The sequence below is a fragment of the Protomyctophum parallelum genome (genome assembly GCF_964188405.1).
Source record: "Protomyctophum parallelum genome assembly, chromosome: 1".
Taxonomy (NCBI): Eukaryota; Metazoa; Chordata; class Actinopteri; order Myctophiformes; family Myctophidae; genus Protomyctophum; species Protomyctophum parallelum.
The window spans coordinates 67089678-67107177 of record NC_139697.1 but is presented as its reverse complement, the minus strand read 5'-3'; the positions used below and the strand labels follow the sequence as shown (position 1 = coordinate 67107177).

The window sequence follows — 17500 nt, the reverse complement described above, 5'->3', positions numbered from 1 at the left end:
GTCAAAGTCGTACGATTTGTCACACACGTTAACCGCAGTGAACCTTGTTCTCCGCAATTTGACCCATCTTTTGGAGCGGTGAGCCGCAGCCAAGGAGCGGCGAGCTGCAGCCAAGGAGCGGTGAGCTGCAGCCACAGCCCCGCACTGCACTCGGGAATCATTTGATTAGTAGATTTGACCCCCCCCCCCCCCCAATCCAACCCATTGATGCTGAGTGCCAAGCAGGAGGCATCGGGTCCCATTTTTACAGTCTTTGGTATGACCCGGCCCAGGGATCGAACCCCGACCTCCCAGTTTCAGGGCGGACACTCTAACCACAAGGCCACTGTCTGGTTTATGCGCCACTCCAGGCGTCTCTTCCACTTCCAGCGCTGCTTGGACGTGAACATCCAGCCAAAAGAATGGCCAATCTACAAGTTCAAAGGAAGAATTTTTGGCCAAAAGAGATTTTTAAGCTTAAGTGGTTAATTCACCCCATGTCAGTAAATATGATATATAATATATGACCTGCTATATGAATATCAATATCCACTCCTCCACAGTGCAAAAGGACCCGATCCATCAAGCCTGTAGTGTAAACACTGTCTGCCGATGTCTTGGGAGTGTTGTATGCTATACAGTACGGTTCAACATGAACGTCAATATTTATTGACTGAAGGGCCTGAATCATGGTCTGTATTCCTGAGGTCAGGAATATGCAGCGCTCCCGAGGTGTTCCATAAGGTGTGCTATCCATCCTTCTGCGAAGCTGCGCCTACACTTTCAGTCCATCACTACAACATCCCTTGCTTTTCTCTCCAGTCTTTTAACCCATTTAGACCTGAGCTCGATTCTACAAAATGTCTTCTAAATCCTGACAAAGTGACAATTTTCTGAAAAAAACCTATGTTTCTATGTCAGTGGTTCTCAAACTATTTCATGTCAAGGACCCCAAACATTTAGACCTGAGGACAGATTATACAAATGTCTTCTAAATCCTGACAGTTTTCTGAGAAACCCATGTTGTTCTAAAATATTTCATGTCAAGGACCCTCAAAATTATATGTAATTGGCCGCCGACCCCTATCTGAAAATATGTTGTTCCAGGGACCACCCCAGGAATTTGAGTTAAAAATGTTCGCTCTGAAAGAATATATATTCAAAGATTTGCGCCACATTTTCGGGGAAAAAAAAGCAGATCTACAAGCTCGTAGCGCGGCACTCGGTGCAGCGCTATGTGCTTGTAGATCTGCTATTTTCCAATAGCTAAAGCATAACCGAATGCTTAAAAACACCAAAAGGGATTCCCGTCCAGAATGGGTTAAAGCTTCAGTCCATAACTTTTAAGATCCTCATCCCCACGGAGAGAGGAAACCGCAACAGTTACACACCCGGGATTCAAACCCAAATCTCTCACCTGTGGTGGAATAAGAAAACATCTACCACTCACCAAGAGGGAATCCTCCCTTGGCCAGGTAGGGGATCTATTGGGTTTATGAGCTCCAGGAAATGCTACTTGTTAACCAGTAAGTGTCCTGAACTGACACCAAATAATGTCTCAAAATGTGGAAGAGTAGGGAGATGGGAGACCACCTGACCACCGATCATCTGACACAATCCGCCATGATTTATTCAAATAGCGTTTTATTCGTTCAAACAAGCTCCCAGATTGCAGCTTAAATTATTCATCCCTATCCTATAATTATTATGCTATTCTTTAACTTACATGGGATGAAAAGAACTTCTACATGACTTTTAACAGCCATTAACCCATTTAGACCTGAGGAGCGATTCTACAAATGCCTTCTAAATTGTTTTCTGGAAAAACACATGATTCTATGTCAGTTGTTCTCAAACATTTGCATGTCAAGGACCCCCAAAAATATATGTATTTGGCTGCCGACCCTCATCTGAAAATATGCAATATACAACAAAAGGGGTTCCCGTGCTGAATGGCTTAAATGTGACACGGTGACATTTAATCAAGCACAGCCTGGAATATAGAGAGTCAATCTCTTTGAAGTCGATAAAGGGAATCGATGGTAAAACGCAGTGGAGTCGGAAGATGAAAGACGGCGCCGTTTGGAATATGTGCCGTTATTTCCCTCCAGACCTGCATGGTGTGCAACAATAACTCTAACTCCGCTAGTATTTCCGTTTTCCAACTCTCAAACAACCGCTATAGTGACAGCCATGTGATATAAGGAGCTCATCTACTCTGTAAACATGTGTGAGATTTAACTAGAAGTGAAAGCCCTAGTAGGGATTTAAGCAACTAATTGTTTTCGTTTTTGTAGGCCTCAAGATCAGCTAGATTATAGTTATAGACAGTCACATGTACACATAGTTTCTAAACGTACAACTATTATTTATAGTTGTTTAACTATTATAGTTAAACAACTAGTCAACTAGTAAAAATCACTCAAAGTGAAAGCCCTACTAATGTACGGACATGTATACTACTGTATGTGTAAATATGTAGCCTTCATGTGGTCTGTCCCGATCCCCGGCTGGGTCAGACTCATACCAAAGACCATATAAATGCAATGACCTAGTTCCTCCCTGCTTGGCACTCAGCATCAAAGATTGGATTGGGGTCAAGTCCCTGTGACATGCCAGCGTTATGTCCAGGGGGTGTACTTATACATCATATCCAGGGGGTTTGCTTGTAACATCAAGCTGCAACAGAAACAGGAGTCATGCTCCTGCCATAATGGTCTCAGAAAGGCTTACTTAAATAATGTAGAGCAGTGGCTCCCAAACCTTTTCATGTCAAGGACCCCCCAAATTGACACTAATTAGCTTGCGGACCCCCATGAGAGGATATTGTTACGGCTCTAGCAGTGATTCTCAACCCGTTTAATTTCAAGGACCCCCCCCCCCCCCCAGTTTGACATGAATTAGGCTACAGTCCCCCATTTAATGGCAATTATATCAAATGGACCCGTTAGGGTCCGTATGGTTCCATTTGCACACTCTCTGAGTTACAGGCCCATAAGTGTCCATTTGGTTCCTAATGATCATTTAGCTGTGGATCCCCTGGAACTCTCTTAATGACCCCTGGGGGTCCGCGGACCCCACACACAAACACACACACACACACACACACACACACACACACACACACACACACACACACACACACACACACACACACACACACACACCAACAAGTACGACGGCGCTTGCACAAAAAAGGAATTTCACCCGCCGTTTCACACCTGTATAAGACCTGTGCTGTGACAATTAAGACGGTTGTGATTATTATTACAGAGGATTGTGTGTGGATGTGAAGTCCCACTGGACTGCTCCAGTGTCTGTAGTAATTAAAATACGGACCAGTATACACTTCAAAGAGCACGATCCGTTCTCATGACAACGCGTTAGCGAATGCCGTTAAGACCTCATTAAAAAACAAGGCTATAATAAAGACTTATATGACTTCTATGAACATTTTAAAAAGAAAATGCTGTAGAGAAATGTGAAAATCACAGAGCCATGGAATCAAGAAAGGAGGTGTGACTGTAGCTCTGTAGAAGGAATATTGAACCTTGTTTTAACGCATTCCGTCACCTTTTGGTGACTTTTAACCACCATTTTAGCTGTTGAAAGATCTACAAGCTCGAGCTTGTAGATTAAAAATTTCGATTGCAAAACAAAGACGCGCACAATCGCACACACCCACAATGCAAGCTCTCTCTTTTTCTCAGAGAGAGACTCTGGACGGGTGAGAGTTAGACTTTAAAGTTTGTTAAAGGGGGCATATGTGACAGTATAGTGCATTCAGTGTATGATATATATGTGATGGAATACGTAACAGAGTTTGACAGACGGATAAAACAACACGGAAAGAAGACATTAATAAAATAACATGGGAATTGGACAACTTCAAGTGATAAAATTCACTTGAAGTTGTTGCTTTGAGGTGTTCACTGAGATATACGGCATGTATAAGAGATAAGAGGAGAACGTATGCGATGAAATATGTAACGTTGTTCAAAAAGACAGACAGACAGACGGACGGACGGACGGACGGACGGACGGACGGACGGACGGACGGACGGACGGACGGACGGACGGACGGACGGACGGACGGACGGACGGACGGACGGACGGACGGACGGACGGACGGACGGACGGACGGACGGACGGACGGACGGACGGACGGACGGACGGACGGACGGACAGACAGACAGACAGACAGACAGACAGACAGACAGACAGACAGACAGACAGACAGACAGACAGACAGACAGACAGACAGACAGACAGACAGACAGACAGACAGACAGGTTGTCTCATTACCGTCGTCCATGTCGGGCAGGATGCGGACGGCGGCGGTGGCGTAGTGCGTCCCCAGGCGGCCGCCGATGGGCAGCGACAGCGACACGTTGAAGCGCTCCTCGTCCTCGTACAGGGAGTCGTCGATGACCACCACGCGGCACGCCTTCTCCCTCTCGTCCTTGTCGAAGCGCAGCATGCTGCCGTGCTCCTCGGGGCGCGAGATGAAGTCGGAGTAGGACAGCACGGTGGTGGGGAGCGTGCCCGTGGCCGACCCTGGAGGACCGGGAGAAAAGCACCAGATTTGTGTCGTTAAAACACTTTGACAGTCTATTCACGGGTTGCCCGAGTGAATTCATTTTTAGAACACTTTCCCTGCGATTCGCGAGTTGCCCGAGTTGTGTTTTCATTGTTTAACCCATCCCGGGGCGGGAACCCCTTTTGGTGTTTTAAGCATTATGTGATACTTTAGCTGTTGAAAAATAGAAGATCTACACAAGCTCATAGCAACATAGAAACATGGGCTTTTCAGAAAACTGTCAGGATTTAGAAGACATTTGTAGAATCGTCGTCAGTCCAAAATGGGTCAATCTATAGACAACCGACCGAATCCACACCGGGCACTGCAACCCCCTGCGGTGGTGTCGGTTCGGTGTCGGTTCTCGAGTTCCGTGGATTACACACAGACAGACAGAGGCATGTTGCATAATAGATGTTGTAAGAATGGAAATAAAATCCATGTATGTATCCACTTATTTCTTTCTTTCCAGTGTGTGCAGTATACAGTATAGGCATATAGCTATTCATTGAGTTATACGTTAACCTAGTAAGGCAGAAAGATATCAAAACGGTATACTTCAATATCTGTTCGATATTCACCAATGTTGTTGCATATCGCATGTTCTCTTCATAATAGTGCAGTCCCAGTAGAGAGAATAATATGAGAAAGGAGGCAATAACGTGGCCTCACGAAGACAAACAGTGATCCGTTCTACGGTTGTATAAAGAGGACAAATCCCCTTGTCGCTGTCGGGCATGCAGAAACCTCTCCCCAAATTCCATCTTTTCTGTGTTTTTGTGTGTGAATTAACACGCTTACTGATCACACTACAGCTATAGCAGATCTACAAGCTTTCGCGCAGCATTTTGAGCTTGTACAGTAGCTGCTACTTTAGCTATTTGATTTTAGTTTTAGTCATAGTCTCTCTTGAATAGTTCTCATTTAGTTTATAGTCACATTTTAGTCGCCTGGAATATGTTTTAGTGTTGGTCTAGTTTCAGTCGACTATCATAAGATTTTAGTCGACTAAATCTGCAGTTGATTTAGTCGACTAAAATGTATTTTGGCGGGCCTTGTTACTGTAATAATGACTGTTTTTACACTAGTTTTCATTTAGTTTCCATTTAGTTTTGTCAGTGGAAAAAGGTAGCCGACGGACATTTTTCGTCTTAGTTTTAGTCGACGAAAGCAGAGACAAAATAACCTGACAGAGACAAAATAAACTCCCAGTGAGTTGAGTGGAAACAAAATGGAGATAAATGTTAATGCATCATGGCACACTAGAATCTAATGTTTTCAAAGAACATTAGTCTGCATGCATAATATAGAATGATAAAGACATCACTTTAATTAAATCTGAGCTTGGCCAAAAGAAAATGCTTTTTTTGCACAACGCCAGCACAGAATTAATCACTGTCATTTTCCACAGGAGTCGCATTCACCTTTTCACCTGATACATTTAAACACTTCAGAGAAAACACATTTATTTTAATATGTGTTTATCAAAACTGTCACAAAGGTTATGGTTTTCTCCTCGGCAAACTGTAGAGACTTGTCTAAAAACAAGCTAAGCACTGAGTTAATTGTCTAATTTAATTGCCATGTACATGCAGGTTAATTTAACCCATTTTGGGCGGGAACCCCTTTTGGTGTTTTTTTTTTTTTTTTTAAGATATTTTTTTTGCGGCTTACGCCTTTTATTGATTTTTTTTTGAAGGGACAGACAGTAGGCTGACAGGAAACGGGAGAGAGATGGGGGGGATGACATGCAGTAAAGGCCGTGTCGGGTCCGGGAGTCGAACCCGCGGCACACTGCGACTGGATTACCAGTCCGGTGCCCAGACCGTTACGCTACGGCCTGGGCCCCCTTTTGGTGTTTTAACTAAGCATTATGTTATACTTTAGCTATTGAAAAATAGCAGATCTACAAGCTCATGGCGCGCTATGAGCTTGTAGGTCTGCTATTTTTTTTTTATCGTGAAAATGTGGCGTAAATCTTTCAATAATATATTCTTTGAGAGTGAACATTTTTAACTCAAATCTTTGCTTGGGGGGGGGGGGGGTCCTGGAACTACATATTTTCTAAATGAGGCCATAATTAGGTAATTATATTAGGTAATTTTTGTATAGACTGTTCACTTGAGACCCCTTTTCCACCGGTTGGTTCCCAAGGTTCCCAACCGGTTCAGTTCTTTTTGGTTCTTAATCCATGAGCCAGAGCTCATTGGAACGTTAATTATGAATTGAGTGTGCAAACCCATACCTATATTAGATTGTTATGAAACTTCCCCAGTTGATTACTTACACAAAGACAATGATTTATTGTAGTGCACGTAAGATTTTTTTAAATATGCAACTGAACCGGTTCCCCTTGGGAACCAACCGGTGGAAAAGGGCTCTGAGAGTCTGCACCCGTCTGTCCTTACCTTTAATTAACTGACAGTAGAAGCACACTCAGCTCGGGACTTCTGTCCCATTGGATACTGTAGTTTATACTATAGCACACACTTGGTTTTCATTGGATACTGTAGTTTATACTATAGCACACACTTGGTTTTCATTGGATACTGTAGTTTATACTATAGCACACACTTGGTTTTCATTGGATACTGTAGTTTATACTATAGCACACACTTGGTTTTCATTGGATACTACAGTTTATACTGCAGCGCACACACTTGGTTTTCATTGGATACTATAGTTTATACTGCAGCGCACACACTTGGTTTTCATTGGATACTACAGTTTATACTGCAGCGCACACACTTGGTTTTCTCAGTGCGGGCGGCGGTGGCTCAGGGGTAGAGTGGCTGGATGCCGGTAGCCACTGCAAAGGTTGACAGTTCGAACCCGGGCTCCCCCCAGAGTTAGTGTCGAAGTGTCCTTGAGCAAGACACTGAACCTGACACTGACACTGATGTGCTGGTTGGTGCCTTGCATGGTTTCCGCCGCCATCGGTGTATATGCATGTGTGTGTGAATGTTTGAATGTAATGGGTGAATGTAATGTACAATCTCCATAAAGCGTCTTGGATAAAGGCACCATTTAGTGTTCTATTCTTTCTTTAACCCATTTAGACCTGGGAACGATTCTACAAATGTCTTCTAAACTGTTTTCTGAAAAACCCATGTTTCTGTGTCAGTGGTTCTCAAACATTTTCATGTCAAGGAGGAGCCCCAAGATTACATGTAATTGGCCGCCGACCCCCCATCTGAAAATATGTTGTTCCAGGGACCCGCCAGAAGCAAAGATTTGAGTTAAAAACATTCGCTCTGAAAGAATATATATTCTTATATATTATATAGCCACATTTCACGATTAAAAAAAAATAGCTAAAGTATAACATTACGCTTAAAACACCAAATGGGGTTCCCGCCCAAAATGGGTTAACCGCTCACCCTTGGTGTTGTTTGACGAAGGTTCATGTCTCTCTGATAAAGAACTTATCCTAGATATTACGGCCATGTATACATACTGAACTTGAATAATTTGTTCCCGTGTTTGTTATTCAACTTAAGCTTTTAAGTTGTTTTTTGTTGACTACAATGCTGAAAATGCAATTTAAATATAATGCTATTCGATAGATACTAGGTTCATTGTCTCCACCAGGCCGAAGGCATGTGGGGAGAGTATGTTTTGCACTCCGTCCGTCCGCGTGTCCGTCCGTCCGTCCGTGTGTCCGTCCGTGTGTCCGTCCGTGTGTCCGTGAACAGCTAATCTCGGCCACCGTTAACCCGGTCGATGCCATATTTTGCACACACACTCCCTGGATGCCAACCATGAACCTCTGCCCCAAACTTTCCAGAACGGCCTGTTATAGCGCCACCAGGAGGCCGCTTTGTGCAAAACAAGTTTTTGCACAGTACACCTACAGATTTTGTCCAAACATCACGCAAATTGGTACACAGTCTCTCTAGAGCCATTCAACGAAACGGGTCTTTCAGATTTATCAGACTCCATCCTGATTGGTTAAGATTGGCTTCCAAAGTTCACAGGAGTGCTCAGTTTCAAACAAAATGCTGCAAATCATGAACACATCGCGTGATTTCCGTGAAATTGTGCACCCACATTCCCACTAGGCCGAGGACGAAATGCCACATGAACAATTTCAACTCAGCCTCAAGGTGGCGCTATAACTGGCCGAAAAGTGTTTTTACCTCTAACTGCACGGATCTGTGGATAACCTGGTGGAGACCTGTGCCCGGAAGGGCACTTTTTCTAGTTCTACCTGATATCCTTTAGTTTCAATGTAGTTTTTTAAAATAGTATATTGTTTAGACTGACTCTAGGTCTTTGGTTAACTTGTGATCCTTGCTTATTGTAAAAATGAATGAATTGCATTTTTATAGCGCTTTTCCAAGTGCTCAAAGTGCTCAAAGTGGTTAATTCATTCATACATTGAGGTGAAGCGGCGAACAGTCGACACCAGCATCCTAACTTCCCAAATGCTTCCCACATTCCCACACTTGCGAATGGTGGCAAGCTCACACCGAGAAACTCATTGGAGGCAATGTAGGGTTCAGTGTCTTGCCCAAGGACACTTCCACATGTGGACAGGAGGAGCCGGGATTCGAACCGCCGACCCCGACTTGCTCTACCTCCTGAGCCACATCCATCTTTTAATCCGATGGTATCGCTAGCTAATGTTGCTACCCACATCAACACAAAGTGGGACACTGGCCACGGCCATTTTGAAGATGCGCGCGCATCCACTTCCATTATAAGGCTTGTATTCAAAGCTCTGTGTCTCAGAAAGGACATTGAGGGGGCCGTTTCTGGTGAATACAAGGGTTTTCAACGGGCTGTAGCAGGCGGGCTGACACTCGTGGTCGGGTTTTTTCGACCGAGACAACAACAACATCCGGGCATGACACCACACACAGCAGTTTGTCATTGTAACATCCGGTTACGGATATTTGGCTCTTCAAAGTAAGTGTTACACGCGATAAAACCAATGCGCTATCGAGGGATTAATTAATGCTGGCGTGAATTGAGCTAAATGTTTGTTTTCTAATGTGCTGAGCAGGGAGTAATGCACTGTATCACTGAGCCTGAACAAATAATAATATTCACACTTCCATTTACATTTGTTAAATAAAACATTCTGCAAGCTATTTAAAACCTCCTGAGCCCCCCGGCTAGATTCTGTCCACCTCATGAACAGCTCTCAGCGGGTAAATGGGGCTGGTCAAGGTCCGATATTTTTCCCTCCCGGACCCCCGTGGGGTTGAAAAGGTTAATGGTCCCAATCTATTCGTGAGTTACTGTATATCTGAAGTACAGTTAGGTGGTGGTGTTGGCTGAGTGTATAGTATACGTGTCACTAAAGGCTCATTCATAGTCTGGATTTCCGGTGGTGGGTTGACCACCGCTCCGGTGGTGAGGTGACCACCGTTGAGCGGTGCGAGTGAAAACAGAGAGAAGGCCTGGGGCGGTGGCTCGTGACGTCATGTTGTAGTTCGGTGGTCACCTCACCACCGAAAATCCAGACTATGAATAACGCTTTACTCACTGTACCTTGCACTGTGTGTATCGGACCACCATCACTGTACCTTGGTGTGTGTAGCAGACCACCATCAGCTCCTGGCTGACGTCACCACTCCGGTGGACGGGGATGAGCAGTTCGCCCACGTCCTCCTCCACCGAGTAGCTCTGCTGGGGGATGAACACCATGGACTCTGAGGAGAGGAGAGGACAGTCACATTTAGATAGAGGAGGAGAGGAGAGCCACATTTAGATGAGGAGAGGAGAGGAGAGGAGAGGAGAGGAGAGGAGAGGAGAGGAGAGGAGAGGAGAGGAGAGAGAGGAGAGGAGAGGAGAGGAGAGGAGAGGAGAGGAGAGGAGAGGAGAGGAGAGGAGAGGAGAGGAGAGGAGTCACATTTATATAGCTATAAGCATGGACAGTGGACTCCATGGAAGGAGCTCTGAGCTAGGAGACCCAAGTCAGCCGAGGAGGAGGAGGAGGAGGAGGACGAAGAGAAGTCAGAAAAATACTGTATAAAAGAACATGCTTTGATATCGTGCAAGACTCGTTGCGTATGCAGTATCACACCGTTATGAGTCATGAGGCAACAGGTGTGTTCCTCCATTGAGCCGGTGGCCCTGTGGTGTGGTCTGTGTTTTCAGAAAAGCCCTCTCTATCACATCAAAGACACCCCTCTCTGGGTCATGCCTGCGGCCCGGTGTGTCTGTATGTTTATCTGTTGTTGTGTTTGTTGTTGTTCATCTGCAGCCTATACCGAGCAGCAGATTCAGAATATAATCGAACAGAAATGCATTTATTTTATTTCTGGTTAGAGTGGCCGGGTCATACCAAAGACTATGAAAATGGGACCCCACATACAGCTGGAACCGAGCGTCATGTCCCCGCTAGTTTAACATTTGCTTAGTTTGGTATAATTGTTTCGTTTATTTTGGTAAAATAATCGTTTGGTAAATCCAATCTTTTATTCTAACTGTTGCGCGACTATAGTGAGACTAAACTATAGCCGATTGGCATTACTGTACGTGGGGAACAAAAACCATGTAACGCCGCCCTGCAGAATCCACCAGCGGAACTCAAGTCACACGGCTCAGTTTTAGAACGTGAACCAGGCTTTCCTCCACGGTGGTGACGTGGTGAGGTTACTTACTTAATACTTATTATTACTTATTACTTACTTATTTGAATTTCCAAAACAGTGCTTCCCTAATGCCTGAATATGCTGTACTGTATGTCTCATAGTTGCACAAGAGATATTCTCCCTCGTTTATCTTCTGTTTTGAACATGAACACCAACGTGTACAGTATAATATAATATCTGACACTGTGTCGTCTGGTTATGTGACTTTGTTTGCTTTGTTTCATTCTCTATTCTCTCATTCTTGAATTGTTTTTTTTTACGCCTGAAGAAAAGCAAGTGATGTAAAGTTGAAGTTTAAAGAGGCTGTCTCTCTCTCTGTCTGTCTGTCCCTCTCTCCCCATCCCCCGCCACCCCCCCGCCTCCCCCTCCTCCCTCTCTCTCTGTTAGAGCAGTTAGTCATGGCGAGAGAGAGAAGGCGACGTACAGCTTGTGAAAGCCTCATCTATCAAAGCTAAGAACTCAGTGACGTTACAGGGGAACAACAGGGAAATAAATGCTGGAGCTATTTTTTCTTCAGACGCAAGGGGACCAATAAAAATACTGACATTACGGACGGGTCGGGGAGTGCAAGAAGATCGTCCCAGATCTCTCGCTCTCTCTCTCTCTCTCTCTCTGTCACTGTGTCTGCTTGTCCGTCCGTCCGTCCGTCTCTCTCCTTTATTGCTCTCTCTATCTCTCTCTCACTCTCTATAATCGGCACGATTATGTGTGGATTATGAGTGAGTGAGTGTTTGTATGAGTGAGTGAGGGAGGGAGGGGGGAGTTGTGCCACCACCAAGCAATTGAAAATGAAACAAAGGAAGAAAAATATATAATGAAAGACAAGAGAGAGAGAGAGAGAGAGAGAGAGAGAGAGAGAGAGAGAGAAGCTCGGAAGTCCAGGAACATGATGGGGGGGAAAAAAAGATCTTAAATTCAATATCTGGTATGAAGAGACATGAAATGCAGCGAAGTGAATCTATATAAGCCTCCATGTGAAGCCATCAGCATGAGGCAATCACCCTGAACCCCAGGGGGTCCGAGCCAGGCGAGGTAGGGTCCTCCTCTCGCGGAAAATCTCCCCGCAAACCAAACGTCTCAAACTTCCGCTCGACTCCCATTTCTCTTCTCTGTCACTAGACCGAAATCTGTCGCTCCCGGGGGGGGGGGGGGGGGGGGGGGGGGGGCAGCCTATTCCACGCACACATGCACGCACGCACGAACATGCACACATGCTCCCAATCATACTGTGCAGAAATCTTGTATATCCATACTTAAACTTTTTTGAGGAGTGGTGTTTAGAGTGGTGTTTAGACAAAGTGGTGCCGTGGAGCTTCACACTGTGCACAGGTGCATGATTTAGCCAAAAACAGCCACATTTAAAGGGCCAGGGAGGAGGGCTTGCACACTACAGTAGGCTACAGCACCACTCAGTTCAGACGGATTTGACTGTTTTGTAAATGGAACGGCCTATATACTTGATCACACCGCAGTGTCACACCAAATATTTCAATCCATTTTTGTAAATTAATGTCCTGCTTCATCAGGATGCAAGAGTGTCATATTTTTTCACTACTTCGTAGAAGAAAATAATGACAATTATAAGGAACGGTTTTGGATATACACAGTTTCACTCGCAACAGCGACAATGCAAACCCACATCAGCACAGAACACCGTGCACAAAGGCAAGCCCACAGACACTGTGACTGTGTGTGTGTGTGTGTGTGTGTGTGTGTGTGTGTGTGTGTGTGTCTGAGTGTCTGTGATCATCCATCTCCTCTCACTTCTCCTCTCTAACATATTCCTCTTGACTCGCTGCCCCTCGATCTGCTATCTCCGGTATATGAATCCAGTCCACATTTAGAGCTTTATAAGTTTCCGCGTCAAGTGGGTCAGGGTTGCGACTCTCTCTCTCTCTCTCTCTCTCTCTCTCTCTCACACACACAAAAGGCCACTTAAACATTCATGAGGCAAAGGAACGCAGCCCTTTTATACAGGGGAAGACAAATTGCATCTGATCTTCGCTACAACAACAAAAAAGATATGAAAAAAGCAGAATAAAACTTTTTCTGCTTGGCTTTTTACTTCTATACTATTCTCTATTATTGATGACTCATGAATATTCTATAGCGGCGCGGTGGTGTTATTTAGTCCTCTTCTCTGGCTTTGACCACTGGCCGCAACCTAAACATTGCCTGTAACGCTATAGCGATTTAAAATGGATATATGTGACCCAGGCCAGCAGAATGTGCCTCATGTCGCCAGAATGAACATGCCTTAAATCAATAAATAAACTCGTTTTTTTCACCGATTCTCACTCTACATACCATTGTTAACTGATGTGGGGAGATCACTAATGTATAGTGAGGCAAAACAATAGCATAGCTAATTAGCCAGCCTGTGCCTTCTGTGTATTTTCTCTGCGAAAACGAAACGCTGCCGTTTGAAAATCCTTTTCCGCATTTATTAGTGTACAATTCCTGGAGAAATACATACACAAGTACTGTACCTTTTTGGATTATCTGTCCAGGCTAATATTTGTGTTTTTTTTAGTATGACTTTGACTTTGACTACATTTCACAAGCCCCCAGTAAGGCTATATCCAACGTTGAAGCTGCCACTACCTACTGGCGAAAGGTGGAACTGCAGCACGTTCATGGAGGTGGACGGACGTTCATGGCGTCATGTGCGTAACGTTGCGTCATCCCAGGACCTCCGGGCTTAACTTCCGCTCACTCGAGCCATTGAGTTATAATTGGACTTCCGGCAGTCTTCCGGGTGCTTCAAAACGCCACTGAGCAACTTCCATCGAAATGAATAGCGGAATAACATTTCTAGGAAGGGGGAAAAGTATCATGATAAACAACTCTTTCAATATAAGGTAAATAGCACGTCTATCTGCAGTTTTCACTATTATTGATAGTATTTGGAAAGATTCGAGAAAATCTTTGAATTATTCGGGAGAATGTAAAAATTGTAATACTACTAATAATACAAAATATGTTAATTGGTATGAAAAAGAAAATGTAATTTGAACTTTTGAATACAAATTTGACAGAGCAACCAAAACAAACTACCGTTGTTGCTTTTGTGTGACGCTGTAGTTAGTGTAGTATGATCAATTAGAGCGTTCATTCACGAGATAACACAAAAGGTTAGTGTACTTTGACTCCACTACTGTGTTTGAGCAGCTTTCCTCTCGCACCGTCTGTGAGGAAGCATGCAGTGGAGTCTCCTCTATACCGTGGCTAGCCCCACGGAACTCTTCCTTACGGGACCATTTGCTTCAATTAAGCAATAACTCACTCCAGGCCACGCTATATTGTCGTTGTATCACAGATAAGAGGCGCAGTTCAACCCCCTTAGCTGTGATATAATCACAATGCACCACAGCCTGGAGTGAGTTATTGCTTTTATAAAACGCTGGCCATGCTAGCGGCCAGCTGAATGGGCAGATAGAGACTATAGGGCTGTCTGGTAATCAGACGGTATCTCGTCGTGTTGCCCTCTAGTTCAACCAGAGCAACATGTGTGTCAAAGTGTACCTGCAGTTCCTGAAGTTAACTATTAAACCCATTAAGATCTGAGGCCGATTCTACAAATGTCTTCTAAATCCTGAAGGAGGAGAAGATACCGGAGCAGCGCGGACATTTTAAGCCTTTTATAGTTTCGTTTCTTGTATACTAGCACCTAAATAAAAGGCTTAAAATGTCCGTGCTGCTCCAGTGTCCTCGTCTCCTTCTGCAAGAACCCATTTTGGACTGAGGTCGATAAAAAAAAAAGGCTTCTAAATCCTAATTTTTTTCTGAAAAACCCATGTTTCTATGTCAGTGGTGCTCAAACTTTTTCATGTCAAGGACCCCCAGAATTCTAAAATAGCAGACCTACAAGCTCGTAGCGCGCCACTCGGTGGCACGCTATGAGCTTGTACCGATATAAGAGGTTTCTGCTAGACGGCACTGATATTCCTCAGTGTACTTTGACTCAAAAACTGGGGTTGAGGAAGCATGCAATGTAGTCTCCACTCTCCTCTCTGCACAACGCCTACACAACTTGTCCTCACGGGACCAATAACTCACTCCAGACCTACGCCATAGTGTCAACGTTCACATTTATAGTAGATGTTTTAGAGTAGTAGAAATGTTTGTCAGTCTCCAGTCTGACACAACACCTCACTGACCCGTCTGTGCACCTCTGATGCTGTTTAAAGATTTATCACCGGGAACTTTTACTCCTGTCAGCCGGCATCAAAGTGGTCGACGGTACCAATCTCGTTTTGCTTAACAACCTATATTCCAAGGGCATCAATCTCATCTTTTCCGCAGCTCTCCATGCCATGACTGCCTTTCATGGTATAGGTTTTATTCTGAATAAGTACACAAATTGATAAACCGTGTGTACAGTATCATCATTTGAGTCGTCATTATGCTGTTTATGTAAGGGGATAAACAAAACAGAACTGGTTAAAAAAATAAAAATCTCTTTACAGATGCAACATGATACAAAGCGAGCTATCGAGCCCTTTTTTCTCAGTTACAGACACTGGTTAATCCATCACTGAACGCCTTTATAGAATGACCCTGCAGGGGCTGAAGCAACATCTCCAGCGTCAACATTCAGCCTCACGGCACGAGAAGATAAACATCAGCAAACAAAAGGACGGGAGTATCAGCAGACACTCCAAATAATAGGCCTTCTGCCCTGCTCGTTAGTCATAAGTGTCGTCACATTGGGTCACATTATTAGCAGTGTCTCTTTGGCTTTTAACTGGAAGGCAAACTCTGCTATCGTTGTATAGGATTCAAGTAATTAAAGAGAGCAGGGCGGCTCTCGAAGCCCCCGGAGAGTCTCAGTGTGGCTGCAGGCTGATGCACTGAAACACAAATAAAAGGGCTTCGTCTTCATTCATCGCAGCTGCAACGAAACTATGATTACATTTACTCAAGTATATACTCCCACTTTGGCTCCCAAACTGTGGCACCAACTCCCCGTCGTCGCGCTCAGAACCGCAGGCTCACTTCCAACGCTCCGCCGTAATCGTCAGACTCAATCGAGAATCAATTGAGTTTTTAGAATAGATATGGCGCATGTTATGTACTGTAGACAGATGCCAGGTTAATCTTTTTTGGACTGTCTGTACAGTACTATAGTTTCAATGTACAGATTATTTATTGTCTGATATAATACTGTTTAGACGGATCAGTGATGACAGGTTATTGGTTTATGATCCTTCCTATACCTCTACTCCACTACATCTCAGAGGCAAGTACATTACAGTACTGTATGTCTTACTACACTACAACTATTTGATAACTCTCTAGTCTCAAGTTATTCTTAGATTGAGATATACAAAACATACACTAAAAACAATTAAGCTCTATTGTATATACTTTGTCCATTCAACAATAGCCGGTCTGCAAGCTTGCGGTCATGCGACACACGCTGTGTTACGGGACATATCTGCGTAACGATAACCGTTTACTTTTGATAACCGGAGGCAAAGTTTTCTGAAATACTTTGGAAACTTTGAAAAATGTTGTATTAAGCAATGTTGTTGCTAGTATATACTATACAGTACATATGTATACAGTGGCAACAACTACGTACACTACTACAGAGAGGTGTTCCCGCTTTGAAAGGCATAGGGCTGTATTTTGCGTGTCTTAAGTACCAGGTCTTATTCTCTATAACTTGAGTAAACTAAAGACCTGGAGGCACGCCTCCAGGTCTTTAGTTTACTCAAGTTAGGGAATAAGACCTGGTACTTAAGACACGCAAAATACAGCCCTATAATGTATGTATACATTGTAGTCGTTCTCGGTCTAAGTACATTTTGAAGCCAGTATTTTTATTTCTACATGGTGGTGACATTGCTACAGTTACTCAAGTAAAACACAAAAAGTACTTCTTCCAACACCATGCCATGGTGTATAGGATTCCAGTAATTAAAAAGATTGGGGCTGTGCTCTCGAAGCCTTAAAGAGTTGCAACATGGCCGCGGGCCTCTACATTGGAAGACAAAGCCTTCATTTTCATCATTACTCAAAGTGCCACCAAGCCGATACGGTACAGCGCGGGGTTGTTGGAGCTGATAAAAGGAAAGAAAAAGAAGCGTCAGAAACTTGCTCCGGGTTTCCTTGTACAAAAGAAGGCTGTCCTCATCGTTAGTGTGAACCGGTGTTGCCAGATTTTGGGAGAGAATTAAGCAACCAGATCTATGAAAACAATTAAGCCCAAAAAGCGACTATACTATACTATAGGCCACAAACCCATTTAGGCCTGATGTCGAAATTAAAAAAAGTCTTCAAAATCCTGATAGTTTTCTGAAAAACCTTATGTTTCTGTATCAGTGCCAGT

The 17500-nt window shown here is 44.1% G+C and overlaps 1 protein-coding gene across 1 annotated transcript in view; it reads right to left on the bottom strand.

Moving 5' to 3' along the window:
* LOC310854555 (FRAS1-related extracellular matrix protein 2-like) overlaps window positions 1-17500 on the bottom strand; it is a gene marked incomplete at both ends in the record, with an annotated part of 168026 nt that overhangs the window by 69055 nt on the left and 81471 nt on the right. The gene's annotated exons all lie outside the window — the stretch shown is intronic.